Source organism: Euphorbia lathyris, chromosome 7 (genome assembly GCF_963576675.1).
Source record: "Euphorbia lathyris chromosome 7, ddEupLath1.1, whole genome shotgun sequence".
Classification (NCBI taxonomy): Eukaryota; Viridiplantae; Streptophyta; class Magnoliopsida; order Malpighiales; family Euphorbiaceae; genus Euphorbia; species Euphorbia lathyris.
Window position 1 is genome coordinate 34,095,534 of NC_088916.1, and position 6,000 is coordinate 34,101,533.

The following is a 6,000-nucleotide window of genomic DNA, read 5'->3' on the forward strand; positions in this document are numbered from 1 at the left end:
AGAAGACTTTCATCGTAACGTCACATGAGAATCGAGCGCATTTTTAATTAAGCTTTCAGATGACATAATTTTAATATATTGTCATAAAAAATAATCAGACGACACGAAAACAAATGTCTGTCATGTATCTTGTGTCATGTGAAAGGAAAAATGGCATAGTAGCTCTACCCGTGAAAGAGTGATTTAGTGGATTAAAGCTCATAAGAAGGTATTATAAGGACTGAACGTAGGCTAGAGGCCGAACTAGTATAAATCTGCTGAGTAACGATTTTCTAACTCTACCTTTATTGTTTCTGATTATTTATGCTTTGACTCTCTCTCTCTCTCTCTCTCTCTCTCTCTCTCTCTCTCTCTCTACATACATATATATATAACCTATAATATCATCAGAAGCTCTGTCCAAACAAAAGGCTGCTATAAGTGCAACATTTGAAATCAGAACCACACTCAGTAGACAATACTTGTCGCTGATCTAAACTTGTTTCTGATATTAAATATTGCCTTATACTCTATAAATGAAAACACCCCGAGTGAGAATAATTTCAAAAATATTAAAATTAACCAATAGTTCCATTCACCCCCCATTTGGAACTTATATTACCTCACAAGGTACCAAAAAGTGGTATCAGAGCCTAAAGCTCTTGTTAAAAGATAACACTATCTTGAGCTCAAGATCCCTAAATAGATGTTAATAGCACAAGAAACCTTCATGGTAACGAGACCACACAAATCCTTCCAGAGGATCTATCGATTACCAAACCTCTCTGTTCTTTGGATCTAATTATATATTCTGGAAGAACATAATGAAAAATTTCATCCAAGCTTAGACTATGAGCGCCTGGTTAGTAATAACCAAAGGCCCTTATGTTCCTACTGAGACAGTAAGAGGGACTCAAAGCATTAAGAGTGAGGACAAATAGTCTGATATTGATCTAAAGAAACTACAAACTAACGCTTTAGCTATAAATATGCTTCACTATGCTTTAGATGCTATATAATACAATAAAATATCAGGTTGTAAGACAACCCAAGAGATCTAGAACAAGTTGGAGGTATCCTATGAAGGAACCAACAAAGTAAAGGAGTCCAAGGTGAACCAAAATATGAGACTTTATAAGCTGTTTGAAATGAAGGACGGAGAAGGCATCTCTGATATGAATGCCAGATTCACCAATATCATAAACGAGCTCAAAAGTCTGGGGAAAGTCTTCTTGGAAGAAAAGCAAGTCAAGAAAAACATCAAAACCCTTCCGAAAGGTTGGCAGGCCAAGAAGACGGCTATTGAGGAAGCTTAGAACTTAACAACATACAAATATGACGAGCTGATTGGTTCTCTTCTGACACATGAAATCTGAATGAAAACTTTGAGACTAAAGAGAAGTCAGAAGACAAGAAACAAAAGTCAATAGTGCTGAAAGCTTATTCCTCAAAAGAAAGCACTACTGATGATGAAGAGATGGAAATGTTCACCCGCAAGATGAAACAGATGTTCAGAAAGAGTGATCAATATAAGAAGTCATTCAAACGGTCTAACAGACCCAAAAGGGAGGAAAGTGATAGTAAGTTCAGAAAGGAACCCTCCAAGCCTATTATATGCTTTGAATGTCATCAGTTGGGGCACATCAAATCTAACTGTCCAACTCTGAAAAAGGAGAAGAAGTATGGTAAGAAGGCCATGGCAGCAATATGGAGTGACAGTGATGAATCATGATCATCTGAACACGAAGCTGCTGAAACAGCCAACATATGTTTCATGGTTGCGGAGACAGAAGAGCAAGTAGCTGTTGAAGAGGTTGAGGCCTCCAATGCCTTTGATGATGATCATTCGAATGCTGAGGTAATTTCCATTCTTGTCTTCCGAAATGAAATGATAAATGCCCTATGTGATGTCTATACACTTGTAAAGAAGTGCAATAAAAAATTAGGGCACTAGGAAGGAGATGTGATGAAGTTGAGGAAGTAAAACTCGGAGACATCCGACATCTTCTTCAAGACAATACTAGGCAAGATGGAAACTTAAAAATCATTCATAAGTTTTTCACTGAAGTCCAGAAGGAATCCAAAAACCTTCAAAAGGACATCACATCGATTCAGAATCATTTGACTTCGAAGCAATGTAGCCACCATCATCAGTACGCTGGAAGTAATACTTTCAGTAGGAAAGGATGGAACCCACAAACAAAAGTCCAATGTGACTTCTATGGAAAATTTGGCCAAACCACTAAGATTTACTGGCACAAGAATGACTATTTTGATGAAGAAAATATAAAACCTCTTAAAGCTAACTGATACGAGTGAAATGAGCTAGTTTTAGAGGCTGGTCATTCATGGAAAAGAGCTTCAAAGTTATAGTTTTCAACCAGAAATGGAAGAAACAGGCAGAAATAACAGTTCAAAGAGGAATCTTCACGAACAGGCTTTCAGTAGAACAGAACAACATAAACAACAGCATTAACGGGTCATTTGGAAAGAAACAGATAAACGCGCGGGTCGAGCAAGCTACAGGAGAGAGAAAGAGAGAAAAACGTGGAAAGCAAGACAGCTTCCATCTTGCGCCAAGTGTAGGAAGATTGTTCATTTGTCCTTTTTGTATTTACTTTTAGTACTCTTTACCCTTGTGTTTAGGGTTTGGTTTTAGAGGATATAAATAGAGTAGTAGTCTTAATGTTTAGGGCACCTCGTTTTCCGCCACCATCAGTTTTATTCTCTGTTTTTATGCTTATTATCGGAGGAATGATTTTGGGAAAAACAAGCTATTCGCTCATGTCAATAAGTGTGTAATTCCTTTTGCAGGCCTACCCAACCATTAAACGGTGACTGTAAGTAACTTTTGTTGATTAATGAAGTATTTCCATCCATGAATGATTGTCATTAGCATGCTTTAAAGAATAGATTAGGATCAAATCTATATTCTAATTACCGAAGATGGCACGACAGTGCTCCAACGTAATAGAAATAGCTATTTGGCATATATCGTAGTGGACGGACACGAAAACAACCATATATTGGGGTTTCATTTATGAATGCTTCCTGGTTCTTAATGCTTGTTTGTATGTTAACGCAAGGACACTTGGTTGATTTTACTTACCTAGAATCTTTGGAAATGGGACACCGGACCTTAGTGATAAATGAGGAAGAGACCCAAATCAGGAATATGGTCGTACTTCATTAAAAGATAATCGCTTAAATACAGTTGTTCGTAGGCGTAGTGCTAGGTCTGTGCCTGTTCATCTTAATTTCGTTACGCTTATTATTGCTTTTAGTTTGGCTGTTTATGCTAGTTTAATCAAATCAACCCACTCAATATTTCGAATTATAACACTTAAGGTAAATGTTCATCCAACTAAGTTCAATCACTATGGAATACGACACTTGGTCTTACCAACACTACATCTACCCTAGTACACTTGATAGAGTCCATATTCAACACACCAAGTTTTTGGCGCCGTTGCCGGGGATTGTTTAAATCGAAGTTTGGAAGAATTTGTATGCTTATTTTGTTACCCGATAACCACTTGTTTGTCCAGTTTTTGTATTTTGACTTCTAGCTGTGTATGCGAAGAGCAGGTATTCCTATTCTCCCTGTGGACCTCGAGATTGACAGAACCTACAGAAGAAGAAGAAGACTACTCAGACAAGCTAGACGTGCCAGAATGGATCGCGAAAACGAAATACCAGAGCTTGAACAAGCAGGGAACCATGAGGAGGGTCATGTCGAAAACAACGGTATTAACGGAAACAATAACAACAACGGCAACCAGAGGTTGCAGATGAAGGATTATTCCAGACCATCCATTGAAGGCCATTCCTCGTGCATTGTAATACCAAATGAAGGAAACTGCCTATTTGAAGTGAAAGCTTCAATGATCCAAATGTTGCAAACAGTTGTGCAATTTGGTGGATATCCAAATGAAGATCCAAATGCTCACATTCAAGACTTCGTCACAATGTGCAACACATTTTGCACTCATAGAAATGAAAGTGACGAAGTGATCAGACTCAAGTTGTTTCCCTTTTCTTTGAAGGATAAGGCAAAGAATTGGTTGAAGAATCTACAACCAGGTTCTATCACAAATTGGGAGGAAATGGCTACGCTATTCCTGATGAAATATTTTCCTCCCAGACAAGCAATCAAGCTAAGGAATGAGGTTTCACACCTCTTTCAAGAGGAGGATGAATCATTATCCGAAGCATGGGAGAGATACAAGGAATTATTGAGAAGAGTACCGAATCATGGCATACCCATGTGGATGCAAGTTCAAAACTTCTACAACGGGGGGACCAATGCGTACAAGATCCAGATTGAATCAGTTGCTAATGGAAATCCAGAGGAACTTGAACATCAAACATTATACGAGCTAATTGAAAGAGTTTTCAACACCAGTTATAACTGGCACTCAGTAAGAAGTGATGGAAAGAGAGTTACGAACAATGCAAACAGTGAGTCTATCCCTAAACTCTCCTCATAAATGGAACAACTGGTTAAAACAATGGGAAAGATGAATGTCTCTGCGATTAACATGCAACCATCTGCCCCGGTTGAGATATTATCACTTGATGGTTGTGATTTCTATAGCGGGCCCCACCGATCAATAGACTGCCCATGAATCAAACCAGGAGCATCCATGCAAGAACAATGTGATTTGATCGCTCGACAACCACCGAATCCTTATTCGAATACATATAACTCTGGTTGGAGAAACCATCCTAACTTTTCATGGCAGGATAATCAGAGACAACCAGCTGCTCAGCAACCCTACAGACATGACAATCAATGAACAACCTACTCGCCGCAATAAGGCAGTGCATCTAATCATCAATATCAGAGACAACCAGCTGCTCAACAAGAAGGAAAACCTGATCTGGAGTCCATGATGATTCAGTTCATGAAGCAGACACAATCTTCTATAAAGAGCCTTGAGACTCAATTGCAACAATTTGCGACAGTCATATCCTCAAAGGAAAAAAGCGCTCTCCCTAGCCATACTGTGACCAACCCAAAAGAAGAGGTCAATGCTATTATGTTAAGAGAAGGCAAGGAATTATCTGACACTGTTGATAAATCTGCTGCAGGAAAGGTAGCTGAGCCTAATGTTCAAACGTCTATACCCCAACAAAAGAAGGATAAACAGCCAATTGAAGATGAACCAGTTGCACCTCAATACGAAACACGAATTCCATACCCAGAACAATTGAAGCAGCAAAACTGTGAGAAGCGACATAAGAGCTTTTTGGAACAATTGACAAAATTGCACATCAACATACCGTTCATCGAAGCTTTATCTGAAATGCCCATGTATGTCAAGTTTCTGAAAGACCTACTCACCAACAAAAATAAATTGGAAAGTGTAGCTATGGTACAACTGAACAAGGGTAGCTCCTTGATTCTACAAGCCAAATAGTAGATTCCAAAGAAGCTCAAAGATCGAGGGAGTTTTTCGATACCTTATTCAATAGGAACACTCACTATTCAAAATGCCCTATGTGATCTAGGAGCTAGCATCAACCTTATGTCGTATTCAATTTATATGCAATTGGGGTTAGGGGAACCAAGACCAACAAAGGTCACGGTTCAACTAGCTGATCGATCAATCCGATACCCCAAGGGCATAGTCGAGGATGTCCTGGTTAAGGTTGGAAATTTTATTTTACCTGTTAACTTTGTAATAATAGATATTGCTAAAGATTTGGAAGTCCCAATAATCTTAGGACGACCTTTTCTAGCAACAGGAAAAGCTGTCATTGATGTCCATAAGGGACATCTTATTCTAAAAATCAATAATGAAGAGGTAGTGTTTAAGATGCATGAAGTTGTTCGATATGCATCTGCCTTTGATGATTCGTGTTACTTCCTCGATACACATGACAAAAGTCTCTTTTTGCAGGAACAATACGACACAGAGAAGCATAACAAAGAAGAACAATTGTTCAAATCAGTCCAGAAAGAAGAAACTACTGGAAGCAGCATTGATGGAGAAGAAAAGGACATCCTTCTTGAAC

The 6,000-nt window shown here is 38.6% G+C and overlaps 1 non-coding gene across 1 annotated transcript; it reads right to left on the reverse strand.

Annotated features, from left to right (window-relative positions):
• Positions 1-4,133: 4,133 nt before the first annotated feature.
• On the reverse strand, positions 4,134-4,240 carry LOC136201718 (small nucleolar RNA R71). The gene has a single exon (XR_010674060.1). It is a non-coding gene; the product is annotated as a small nucleolar RNA R71 (small nucleolar RNA).
• Between the last annotated feature and the right edge of the window lie 1,760 nt (positions 4,241-6,000).